The sequence below is a fragment of the Thermobia domestica genome, chromosome 5, assembly GCF_964235325.1.
Source record: "Thermobia domestica chromosome 5, izTheDome1.hap1.1, whole genome shotgun sequence".
Classification (NCBI taxonomy): domain Eukaryota; kingdom Metazoa; phylum Arthropoda; class Insecta; order Zygentoma; family Lepismatidae; genus Thermobia; species Thermobia domestica.
The window spans coordinates 3,531,717-3,545,911 of NC_137458.1; the positions used below are offsets into that span (position 1 = coordinate 3,531,717).

At 36.1% G+C, this 14,195-nt stretch overlaps 1 protein-coding gene across 10 annotated transcripts in view; it reads left to right on the forward strand.

Annotated features, from left to right (window-relative positions):
- dac (dachshund family transcription factor) overlaps positions 1–14,195 on the forward strand; it is a 665,535-nt gene that overhangs the window by 359,910 nt on the left and 291,430 nt on the right. The gene's annotated exons all lie outside the window — the stretch shown is intronic.

The following is a 14,195-nucleotide window of genomic DNA, read 5'->3' on the forward strand; positions in this document are numbered from 1 at the left end:
TATAGTTCATTCGTTTTGGTGTTACTGACGACGACTGACTTGAATCACAACTAACAACGAGCGAAAGTATGATAGGAGAAACGAAAGAAAGTAACAACTAAGTAAAAGAAACAGAAGAGTAGAATGAACGAAAGGAAGAAAAAAAGAACGCAGTTCTTACATGGAATGAAATTTGACAATTACAGTGTTATTTCTGAACAAAGAGCATAAGAAAATGGAAACTCAATGGAATTCTTAGAAATGGTAAGAACGATTATTGTTATACGTGGGATGCGAAAAATTAAAAAAAAAAAAAAAGAAATTCCGGGGGGGGGGGAAGGGCAACTTGAGCCCGATAGCTCACCTAATACGCCACTGGTTTTCTGTACGGGTGAAAACGGAGTGCCTCACGATGGAACAGAACACTTTTGAACCGTTACAATTACATTCCAACAAATATTCTAATATTTTTGTCAACCCAAGAAGTTAAAACATTTTCAGATTTTGGGGGCGCGGTGGCTCAGTGGTAGAGCGTTCACCTTCGGTGCTTGGGGTCCCTGGTTCGATCCCAGCTCGCGCCGTGTGGACTTTGTGGTGGACAAACACCGTGCTCGTGGGTTTTCTCGGGGTTCTCCCGTTTCCTCCCACTTTCTTCATTCCACCATTTCATTCATCTCTCATCATCACCGTCTCCTTTAGGCTAACCGGCATAACCGTGGGACGTGAAACTTAAAGATTTCATTTCATTTTTCATTTTTTCATTTTCACATTTAGAACATCAATTTCGTCTTCCTGCATTGAATCAATTGGTATTAGTTTTATTATTTTCTCCACAACATCAATCATTCGTACGTCAGCTGGACGAGACAGTTTGTAGATAACTGCCGGTTAATAATCATAGAAGAAATGAAATGAAATTTTGTTAGTTTTACGTCCCACGATTATACCGGATAGGTTAAAGGAGACGGTGATGATGAGAAATGAAGAAAATAGTAGAATGAAGAAAAGTTGGGACTAAACGGGAGAACCGCAAAAAAGCACACGCACATGGTATTTGCCCACCACAAAACTCACTTGGTATGGGCTGGGATCGAACCATGGACCTCATAAACCAGAGGTGAACACTATAATCATAGAAGAGCTGACAGAATAAAGAGAAGGGAACCTCAAGATGGAGAAATCCATAAACATGAATTAAACTCGCATGGTATGGGTTCGAACAAGGGACTGCTCTCATTAGGGACCAGACTTCGCCAATGTGCCATCATTTCCCCATTCGTAAGAGTAGAAATTTTGTCTTGATCTATATATAGAAAGAAAAGATAGACTCCCCAAAGCTACAACACTCTTCATTTTTTTCCCTCGTATCGCTTTGTGCTAAATCCCTTATCATGCTTTCTCTGTTTTCTGTGATCAACTCCCTCCCCCCTCTGCATTACGCACCAACCTGTGCTTACTTTCTTTTCTAATTTTAACAACTTTTTTCTTTTATTATTATTTCGGCTTCTTCTTCTCATTTCACTTAATCATAATGACTCCAATGACTCGACAGAAAAAGGTGACAAATTCAAAACAGCATGTTCTTTCCAAGGTTTAGTTACTCCAAAATCAATTCTTATCTTCCCCAACGTTTTACGTTACGTCACAGTATATATAGTCCTGCCAATTGAATAAAGAAATCCTTTCTCCCCCTTTCCTACAAGTTTCAATTAAGTTGAGTCAGCTGCGATTTTAGTTCTGTGTGTTTATTCACAAAACAAGGATATCGCTTTATATCTATTGTAATTGTTATCTTATATTGACGCTTCCTGCTTTTTTCCTAAATCAGTTGATAATGTATTAGAAACGAGATAATAGATATAAAAATATGGCTACGGTTGCTGATTGTTTTGGTGGTGGTTTGGAGTTTAATATACCTTATTCTTTTTAAGTCTTCTTGAGACGTGTGTTATTGATAGCCTCTTGTAGAAGAACCAGAGGAAAAGTAAATGGGATATTAAGACAACATAGCGAACAAAAATTTTAGCAAAAATGAAACATTTATTAGCATTAAGAATTAGATTTCTGGACCTTCCACATGTATGGCCCCGTTAACCCATGACACATATGAGGGATGACGTCCTTCGGTGATCACACTGCCTGGCTAATTAGAGAGAAAGAAACGAACGGGGAAGGAAGGAAGCGGCCTGGGACTTGTGTGTTAGGTACCACCCCGGCATTTGCCTGGTATGAATGAGCAAAACCAAGGGAAAACTTCACTCACTCAGTATGACTGGTCTAAAAATGCTGTTGCACCTTTTTGACCAAGTGTCCCCACTGGAAATCGAATCCGGGACCTCTCGCACCCAAAAGACCACCAAAAAGTTTTTGGAGCTCCCAAAAGACTTACCTTAAGCTATAGTTTGTTAGGCACACATAATTTCTCCTCAGAAAATCCACAGGATGTAGTTTACTCTTGGAGGTGAGTTTAACGTCAACGAAGTTTGCGGAAAACGCATATTATAATTTTGGTAAATATTTTATAAAGACATGTTTTAGTAGTTACTGTAATGTGATATTATTTAACATAAGGAATAAGAGCTAGAAAGTTTACTGTGGTGGCCTTCTACCTTTCATTTGGGGGGGGGGAGGAGGTAGAGGTGAGGGATGAATGTTTGCAAGATACTTAAGGGATTTAGGATTTGGTATGGATCATGTGATATAAATACCTCTGATGTTCCTTGTTTTTAATTCCTGTAGGCTTCTAAATTTTTATCCTAACTTTGACAAAGTTCTACACTAATAAAATCCTTTATCCGGACAGCGGTATTGTACAAAAATATACGAAATCCTTATGTTTACTGCGGAAATATGTACGGAGCATACGTTAAACATGTGCTACATACGTGTTGCCCTTTTCCCGCTTACATCTTACATCATGCCACTACAGGATGTCTGACATCTAACAGTCTTCCATATATTATATACGTATACGTATGTTACATACGTCAGCTGTGTGTTATATACGTCCACTTTTATGTAAGATATTGACCGCCTATATACAAGTTCTTTTTTTCGTCCGGAATGTACGTTTATTCGAAACACTTACACGAAATGTACGTATAAAACATGTTTTCCGTAGGATGTTACATAAGGTTCTACTTTTAAGTCCATAAACTACATGATTTACATATGTAACCTACGTTTTTACCTACGCCACATATGTTTTTTTTTCTCAGTGTAAAGATTTTTTATTTTACTTTGGTATTCACGGAGTTGTAAAGAAAATTTTTATCTTGGTTCTTCACATAGCTTTTTTTGGCTTTTCACAAAGTTTTTGAGAAAATGTGCACCGTTGAGAAATTTGAGAGAAACCAAATCCCATAAAGAGAAACAAAATTAACGGAGAAAGTGAGAGAAAAGCGATATTGACAACGAGGAAAGAAAACCGAAGTGGAAATCATTTATAACGAAAAAAAAAAAAAAAAGACACAGGGAGAGAAGTACATACGTACCATACTATTCGTAGCAGACAGGGAATGAAAAGCTTCTGTTGAGATTAGTAACAAGTGTTGAATTGAAGTCAATCGGTCATTCCGACAGGTCACACACAGTTCAAAGCCAGAGAGAGAGAGAGAGAGACAGAGAGAGAAATGAAAACTGCGGAATTGGATAGTTTAGAGAGCAAAAAAGAGAGTCAGACAGACATATTGGGTAAACGGGAAGTGTAAAATGAGTATTTGATTGCTGTTAGCCCTCCGCACTCAACTTGGATCTTTTACTCACATGGTATGCATGCATCCGTATGGAACACGCACACAAATCATTTTTACTCACCCTCCCACTCACCTCTTTTTCCCCCTTACTTGACTGAACTAAAAAAAAAATATAGTATAAAAAATCACTCACACTCAGTTGCTGGCGCTATACATGTATATAAGCGAATGAATGAATGAATGTGTATCTCTCTGGAAAGTGGGAACTGACTGACGTGTACGAGTTAATTCACTTTACTACTGACAGATGAAATAGCTTTGGATTTCTAACTACCTTTAAAAAAATATATTTTTTTAAACTCTCGAATCCAATAGATTCAATAGAAATACAATCTAACATAATGTTCGAGTTGAGGGAGATTTGCGAGATAAAAGAATCGGGATATGAGTTAAGCACCTGAGAATTCATATGATGTTTGTATGAAATGTTTACTCTTTTCAAGTGCACTCCATGTAGCCATGTTTACTCGAGTTAACAACAACTACAAGCGTTACTTAAGTGAGTTTTGGATACAACTGTTATTTTCAAACCTTTTAAAGGCAGATTTGTTATCTGAGTTAGCTCTGAACACACACAAACACACAAAAAATGAAATCTTGAAGTTTTACGTTCAGCGGTTATGCAGGCTAGGCTAAAGGAGACGGTGATGATGAGAAATGAATGAAATGGTGGAATAAAAAAAAAAGTAGTAGGAAAAGGGAGAACCCCGAGAAAACCCACGCACACGGTATTTGTGCACCACAAAGTTCATGTAGCGCGAGCTGAGATCGAACCAGAGACCCCATTCACCAAAGGTGAACGCTCTACCACTGAGCCACCGCGGCCCCCTTTGAATACAACAGTTTTGTTATCAGATTTAGTTTTGAATACGAGAATTGAATTTTGAGTACCTTTCAAAGGCATATTTGTTATCTGAAATAGCTTTGAAGATAGCCTTGAAGCATGAGGATCTATTGCTGTGTTGCAATTTAACGCACATACACTTGAACTTTCCCAGCTCTACGACTTTTGCTTCCTGGAGTGAAATGGCAACAGCTGAGTACTTTCAAAGACATGAAGTCATCGGCAGCCAGCGACAAGCGCGCTATCTGGCGCTAACTTCTGCCTTAGACGGTAGTACAACGGTTCATACATTGACACCACTATATGGACTCATAATGCATTCGAGATCTCTCGTAGCCATGTGATCAGCGTATTCGTAATGGGAGCTTGATACCTGAATTTAAATTACGGTAGGAGCTCATGTGGTTCTGATTCCACGTGAAGATGTACCTTCTCGTCTCATATAACCTTCCTGCTGAAACGGTCACAAAGCTCTAATCTGACTGTTGTAATTAGTTAGTGCGTTTGTGATTTCGATCAGAAGAGAATTTGTCCTAAATTTGACCTTTTCTTTCTTCCTTGTTTGGTTCAGATCTTTCTCTAATAATTATGTACTAATTTGCCTTCCCCAGCATGACTAAGATCATATCGTCCTTTTTTTCTGTAAAAAATAGAAATTGGCCTTAAAACCATACTATTTGTTTCATTAATTGGCTCTATTGCGCGCTACTCTAGCCAATTTTTACGCGCTACCCTAGCCAATTTTTACGCGCTACCCTAGCCAATTATTTTAAATTCACGAGGAAGAGGGTTAGGGTAGATTTACATCGAAGTTGCATTACCCGTGTGTGACGCAATGTCACTTCGTATTATTATGGGGATCAAGGTGGAACAGAACGAATCCTGCGGAGCTTCTAACGCCTTGGCTCGCTAACGCTCGCTCAGATATGTTTCGTAACGTAAATAAATAACTTTTTATGCATTATATATTACGTACAATGGCAAATTAGTATTATTTTTTATCTTATTTTAATGATAAAAGTGTTATTAAATTTAAAAAAAAACTTTCCTTGGACCGGGTTTGAACTCATGCCAAAAAAGATTTTCACTACTAGTCAATGCGGTAGCACACTCGGCGATGAGGATCGACTTCAGTTCGCCTTTGGTTTGTGCTATATGTAAGCTACGTGGCGAGAAACGGATAACTTTTACCAATCAGAACCGTGTATTTAACTCCTATGGCTAGGGTTGAGCGCGATTACAATATATATAGCTCAATTACCTCTGCATTAATATATATTTTTTAACCGTTATAAACAAAAAGTAATTTATATAGGAATAAGCAACAAGGACAAGAACAAGAGCAATAATACTTACTTATACACAATAAGATGGGGCAGATATTCTCCTCTACTATTTTAACCCTCTTTACTACCGGTTGATGCTTTCTCCGCGGTCGGTGTTTTTTTTTCCCCCTGTTTCTCTGTCGTCGCACTTTTTTTCCCCATCGCAGCAGAAAACGGTAAAAGCTTTTCAATTAATGACTTGACGCAAAAAGGAACCGCTTTAAAAACGTCAGAATGAGTCAATTCAGTTATTCTGGAGTTAGCGTAGTTTTTGGTGGGGGACCAGAAGTAAAAGAGAAAAACTGTGAAAATGGCGGGAAGAAAGAAGAGATCAGAAGAAGAAAAAATTAGATATTAAGAGACAAAAAGATGGTCCTTATGAAGGAAGTCGTTTTAGAGTTGTTATTGGTCCATTTTGTCTAATGTTTTTACATAAAACAGGGTTGGACAGGTTAAAAGAAGACAAGAAAACAGGGTTGTAAATTTCCTTTTCTTTTAAACATCAATCAAACAAAAGAAAAACATTTAGAAAAATCAGGACAACGTTTGTAAAGAAGAAAAAAAGAGAGAGAGATTCACCATTAAAAGGCCCCATCATGGCGAAATTAAAATACCGCTAATTTTACAATAGTTATGTGATATCTTCAAATAGATAAAAGATAATCGAAATATGGAACAAGAGCGCGCTAGATAATATTATTTTGCATGAGATACCGTTATCACGGCTCACTTATCTGCTTTCGATATCCAGCCAGTTTGATAATCGGCATTTATTTTCGCGTTTATAAATGGCTGCAAACGAAAAGCTACTAGGTGACTCGTGATAACAGTACTCTTATGCAAAATAGTATTGTCTAGCAAATTCTTGTTCCACATTTCGATTATCTTTTATCTATTTGAGGATATCACATAATTACTGTAAAATTAGCGGTATTTTAATTTTGCAGTGATTAGGTCTCTTCAAGCGTTAAGAATGCTTCAAGAAAGACAGTTCAAAAAGAGGAAAAGATAAGAAGAATAGAAAGAGAACAGAAGAAATTGCACTACTCTATTAAAGATAGGAAGTAGGGTAATGGAGAAAAGGGTGAATTTGTGTTAAATTACTCTTTTTACTTTGTGGAAATGTCTTCAGCAAAAGGAAAATTCGCTGAAAGGGTTGAAAGCAAAGATGAAATAGAAGCATTTTCCCTTTTGTGGCATTTTTCTTAAAGAAAAAAAAAATCATGTTTCCGATTAAAAGCAACTACTACAGTTCTTATGTCAAACAGCGAAGAGATCCTTTCTTCATTCTCCCCTCACCTTTCTCATATTCCTTTTCGTTTCAAAATGTTCGTGTTTCAGTCTTTGTGAAAAGTGGAAATAATAAAAGGAAGTTAGGTTGTCTCTTTCAGTTTGTTTTCTATCTTCTTCTTGCTTTTTTTTCTTCAACATCTTTATCTTCTGTAAATTAATTTGTTTCTGACAAATTACTTTCTTTACTTATAATCTGTTTTTGTACAGTAACTTGCAAAAGTCAATACAGTTAATTTTAATTGTCGTTCTCTTTTTTCTTTTCTTTCTTCTTTCTTTTCTTTCTTTTCCATTGTGAGAACGTTGATTCAGTGAAGAGTTCTGCAGGAAAGGGTTTCTGGTTCGACTCTGTTAACTACTAAATGATTTTTTTTTAAAATCTGAAATGTAGATTTCAGGTACAGTCACGATCATTAATAAATGGAGCCTGAAGCCATTATTTCTTATTGCTCCAACCTCCATTTATTAATGTTCGTGACTGTACATGCTAGCTTCTACCTCTCCAACACAAAGATTACCTTGTGGTAAGAATGTGACATATGCATGATTACCGACTTAATTAATACGAATGTGACAAATAACTTGATTGATACAAATGTGACAGATATTTGTACAGACCCTAATTGATATGAGTGCGATAAATATTTGTACTCAATTGATACGAATGTGACATATTTTTGTACTCACGTAATTGATATGAATATGACAGATATTAGTACACAACTTGATTGATACAAATGTGAAAGATATTTGCACAGAACTTAATTGATACGAATGTGACAGATAACTTGACTGTTACAAATGTGACAGATATTTGCACAGTACTTAATTGATACGAATGTGATACACATTTGTATTTAACTTAATTGATACGGATATGACAGATAACTTGATTGAAACAAATGTGACAGATATCTGCACAGAACTTGATTGAAACAAATGTGACAGATATTTGCACAGAACTTGATTGCTACGTATGTGATATACATTTGTATTTAACTTAATTGATACGAATATGACAGATAACTTGATTGAAACAAATGTGACAGATATTTGCACAGAACTTAATTGATACTAATGTGATATACATTTGTATTTAACTTAATTGATACGAATATGATACATATTTATTCACAACTTGATTAATACAAATGTTAAAAGATACTTGCACAGAACTTAATTGATACGAATGTGGCATTTAACTTGATTGATACTTGACAGATATTTACATGGAATTTTATTGGTACGAATGTGACATATAGGCCCATTGATACTCAACTTCATTGATACGAATATGACAGGTATTTATACACAATTTGATTGATACAAATGTGAAAGATATATGTACAGAACTTAATTCATATGAATATAACAGATATTTGTATGAATATAACAGAGAACATCAACATCGTAGTACTGGATACATAACTCTCCACTATTGTTAAATATAATGACAATGTACCTGACTTCAAAGTATCTTCAAAAGCGGAATTAAAGTTTGTGAATTGTCGGATTATTTTGGGTGGCTCGAATTATACGAAGCGGATAGAAATTCTACTGTATTTTCAGAAAGGATTTCTATCATGACATCAAAATATTCCACTTATTTCCACAAGGGATCTTAAATCCATCTGAGTGACAAATGAACGTATAATATCTTTTGAACGTATGTCTGAGCTGTATGAAGAGTTTAAAATGTTTGTAAGATAATAATAAGGAAAAGAAAATGAAAGATGGCTAAAAGAAATGCTAAAGAAACCAGAAGGAGAGAGAAAACTCCCTCTCTTGCTGACTGAAGCATGTAAAATAGTTATGTAAATGACATTTTTATTTCCCTCGCGCCACACTCACACTCACAAAATATCATTTTGTGCGTATATAAGGGAAAATGGGGTAAGAGAAAGCATGGGGAAAACATAGGTTGTAATATACTTTTTCTTTTTTTAAAAAATGGGGGGAAAATCATGTTAGTACTCATGTTAAAAAGAAAAGACATGGAAGAATCATCATTTTAAAAAGTCATTTTGTTTCTGACGACAGGGAGTGTTTTTTTTAACTTTCTTTCTTTGAGCATCAGTCCTTAACCCAAAGTGAGACAGAGCGATAGCGGGGCGAAGAGGATTTAAGGATAAAGACAGAGAGAGAGAGATGAAATCAAATGCGACAACAGATGTGTTGCTCTTCACAGCTGTGAATTCTCTGTCTTACACACTCAGAGTCTTTCTTTATTACTATTCTCCCGTTGACAAATGATCCAAACGTCTCAAGACTTTTTTTTTTCGTGAAATGTAACAGAGCTAAATAAACAGTAAGAGAAATAATATATTTTAATAAGAGATTTCTTGTAAAGTATATATGACGAATTAAAACAAATAAATGAAATGAAGAGGGCACCATAGTCTAGTGGTTAAAACATTGAACTCACGTCTGTGTGGTCCCGGGTTCGATTCCCAGCCGGTGCTTCCTAATTTTTGGCGTCCACCCAGCGTCGTGGTGCAAACTGGGGAGTCACGTGAAAACAAGACGTGACGGCCATTAGGTCTTGAAAGCTCCTCATGCCCCTGTTAGGGACAGAGCGTCACAGCCCGCTGACCACGTGCTCGCCACTAGTTCAGCCGGTCGCTAACAGATGGCACTGAAGCAGGCTTAGGCCCACAAACCGGGCTGTTGTGCCAAGTGGTATGTTTCTTAAAACTGAAATGCAATCTTTATGAGTTTAACTTCCCACAATTATTCTAAGGAAGACGTTGATTAAAGAAAGTGAATGATGGTGGAAGAATTGGTGGAATGAGAAAGTGGGAGGAAACGGAGTACCCCAAGAAAACTCATGAGCACGGTGTTGTCCATCATAAACTTACTTCACCGGTGATCGAACCAAGGATCCCACGCACCAGAGATAAGCGTTCTACCACTGAGCCACCGTGACGAAAATAACAATACATACCAAGTTCTTATGACTCGTGGTAGAGGGCTCACCTCGGGTAGTAGGGAAGTATATGGTGAACAACATCGTGCTCCTAGCACAGATTGTATCGGTCAATGAAAACTTGATCCATGATCCACTGACTCACCACCCACCGTGACCCATGACCCACTCTGACCCACCCACCCACCAAAACTAGTCATCAATTGTGGCCCATAATCCATGCCCTCTTCTAAACTGAATAAAGAGTTTACCCTTGTAATGAAACAAGGCTGTGAGATTATCACTAATCAGAGTTTCAATTTCTATGGTCAATCGTTGAAGCACCGCTCTGTTACAATATGGTGGATCTGACCTTTACGATATAAAATGGTAAAGGGGTTGTCATGGATCATATTACGATCAATTTCAATTTACTTATCATATATAATCATTTCCTTGTTGAATAACAGATATTTTACAGTGGAAAATTGGATAAAGTTTGAAAGTCTCAAATCAAGGTAAGTAGGCCAACGTAAAAATTTAAAAAAAGTAAAATTCGACTGTCTTGAAAGCCAAGTAGTAAGTCTTATTATTCTTATTACAACTACAAATATCAATATCCAAAAGTGATTGAAGCTTTTTGTTTTTTATTTAGATATATTTATCTCAGATAAGTAAATAAAAACAAATGAAAAAGGAAGTTAAAATTTAGACAAATTCCGCAATGTTCAGAAGATGCTGTCTACAATACACAGAGCAGGGTGGATCGATGGATCAGAGTGGGTCACGGTAGGTGGTGGGTCGCAGTGGGTCACATCCTATTGACCCACGACAGACTGATCCACTCCGTCTCTGGCCTCTAAGTTCTCCCGTTACCTCCTACATTCTCATTCCATCAGCTATTTTTATCACTGTTCACTTTCATCAATCATTCCTCCCCTTTAGCTTAAACAGCATAACATTAGACCCTTAAGAGACCTAATCACTGCGAAATAAAATACCGCTAATTTTACACTAATTATGTGATATCTTCAAATAGATTAAAAAAAATGATGAAAATGTAGAACAAAAATACCTTAGATAATATCATTTTGCATGAAGCACCATTATCATCAGTCACCAAGTAGCTTTCCGATTGCAGCCACTTAGAAACACAAAAATAATTGCCGATTTTCTAAACGGATGGAAATCGAAAGCAGATACGTGAGTCGTGATAACGGTATCTCATGTAAAATAATAATGTCTAGCGAGCTCTTGTTCCACATTTCGATTATCTTCTATTTGAAGATATTACTTAACTACTGTAAAATTAGCGGTATTGTAATTTCGCCGTGATGAGGTCTCTTAAACTATAAAGATTCATTTCATCTCATTTCTCTAACATACAGAAAAGTAAGTATTGCAAAACTGAATGAAAGAAGGAATTTTAAAACTAGAATGAAGAAAGGAAAAATCAATGCAGTGGTCGATTTTAGAATTTCGTTTCCAATCTAGTTCATGGAGATTTTTGTTTCAATTCACGAAACAAGAAAGAAGGATGTTCAAATAAGAAAAATACGAAAAAGAAGACTAATAAACTAGAGAATATATGAACAAAAATGAGAAAAGAGATATAGATAACTCGCGTTGGAAATGAAATAGACAGAATGCAATTAAAATAGAATTATCCTGGATTTACAAATTGTTCACAGACCAAACAAACCATGGGAATTATGGGGGAAAAAAAGAAAGAAAAAATGAATGTTCATCTGTGGATTTTTAAGTGTTTCAATTTCAAACTCAAGAATCAATATAGAGGGGGAAAAAGTTACAAAAAAAATATACAGTTACAAACTTTTCCCACCCCATGTGAACAAATCTTAGACAATCATTCGTTCTATTACATTCCATTCCTACGCCACTATTCCGTTCCCTTCCTTTGTTGTACGGATTATATTTTTTTAAAAAGAATTTTTAAAAAATGATTTTACTGTCAATTTTCAGGGAATTTTACAATTGACACAAAGGCCTATCTATCTCTAATGCCCACCTCCCTCATAATACAGAAAAAAAAACTTAATGCATACATGAATTCTGTTCTCCCGACTCATTTCTTTTCCTGTAATATGTATTCGTTCACTGATTTAACCACAAGATTGGTTCTTATAAAAGACGAGAAAAAACTGATTCGAAAAAGTTTCAATTTTGATCGAGATTTAATTTTCGTTTCAGTATTAAAAATCTTAAATCTTCTTCTTTCACCCCCTCTTTACTCCCTGTTCGTCTTTCTTCCCTTTGTGAGTCTGATTACCGCCATCATCCCCTTGGCTTTTGATATCCTGTCCTTCTTTCAGAAACACAAACTCAGTCGTCCAGCTATTTCTTTTGTCCTATTGTTCCCTCACCCCATCTCGCATTATTCCATACAGTGTTTTACTCAATTTTCCTATCAAAGGAAAGACAGTGTTGGCATCTACTGTAATAATTTCAATGTTATTTTTTTATCACATGATTCATGAAATCAATAATAACATTGGTCGCATTTGATCCTAATTTTGTTATGAATTAAATGAGAAGTGATAAATTTAATTTGCTTTATCATAACTTGTGGATCCCATTTATGCATTAAATGTATACGGAGATAACATTGATCAAATTATGTTGTTAAAAAACTGAAATACACTCTTCCTTCAATTTAATGAACTTCGGAAGCAACGAGTAAGACTTAGAACAGCTGATTCAGTCGAAAGGTTTTGATTTTAAACCAAGAATGCTGAAATTACTGAATTTTCATATGTACTTACATTTTTTCAAGTATTTTACACTGTTAGATTGGATAGTGTATTTGCTAAACAAACAAACAAAAAAAAAGTACTGGGTTTTTGCCTTCCTTTTGTAAGGTAATTGTAAAGATTAGCCTTTGCGGATGTAGTGTTGGAAGTTATGGACAATCGACAAAATTATACTTCTATTTCAGAAAGCCACTAGGTGACTTGTGATAACGGTTCCTCACGCAAAAAAAAATATTGTCTAGGGCACTCTTGTTCCACATTTCGATCATCTTTTATCTATTTGAAGATATCACATAATTACTGTAAAATTAGCGGTATTTTAATTTCGCCGGGTTGAAGACTCTTAACCTAAGAAGCATACTCGTGGGACGTTAAACTGAAAGATTTCATTTCATTTCATTTCCATCAATTAAATTCGGATATCTCACATCGAATGTGGCAACGCTCACAATTTGATAACGAATTTCCTGGTATTGTCAAGCGCTGTAAAGCATTAGCTTGGCGATTGTAAGATCTGTTGGTCGCGCGTTCGGATCTCGCTTAGGGCATATATATTAAATTATCAGCATGTGTTTCGCACCATCTTCTTTAGATAGAACAGAAATTAAATCTTCTACGTCCCACAGTTATGCCGGCTAGGTTAAAGGAGACGGTGATGATGAGAAAGCAATGAAATGGTGGAATGAAGAAAGTGGTAGGAAAGAAAGAACCACATGAAAATCCACGTACACGGTGTTTGGCCACCACAGAGTTCACTTGACGCGATCTGGGATCGAATCAGAGACTCCATGCACCAGAGGTGAACACTCTACCATTGAGCTACCGCGGCCCCAGTATAGGACAGAGACTCATAGTACAAACTCAACTCAAAGGTACAACTCAACAGGACTACAATTCGTGTTAGCCAAGAGGGAACCAATCACGGATACTATATAATATAATGTAATGACCTGGCAACTCTGCAAACAAATATGCTAACTGTTGTATGCAAGGAAACATTCCTTTCAATACAATTACGGATTCTTCTATTGTTCTATAGACAATTACTCTGAGTTTTATTCGGATCAAAAGGTATCTCGATCGAATTGTTGCAAATCTTCTCTCCCCTGTTCTTGATCTCAATCTGTTGTTTGAATCCTCCCTTCCTTCCCAACCGAATACTTATCACGAAATTAAAATTAGATCAGCTTCTGATTCTCAATTACAATTGGGATACCTTTCAGAGTACTATTATTATTATTATAGCTCTATACCCGTGAGAGACAGAGAAAAAGAAAAGGAATTTGTTTTTAGTTTTCTATTCTCTTTTGAATTTTCTTATTTTAG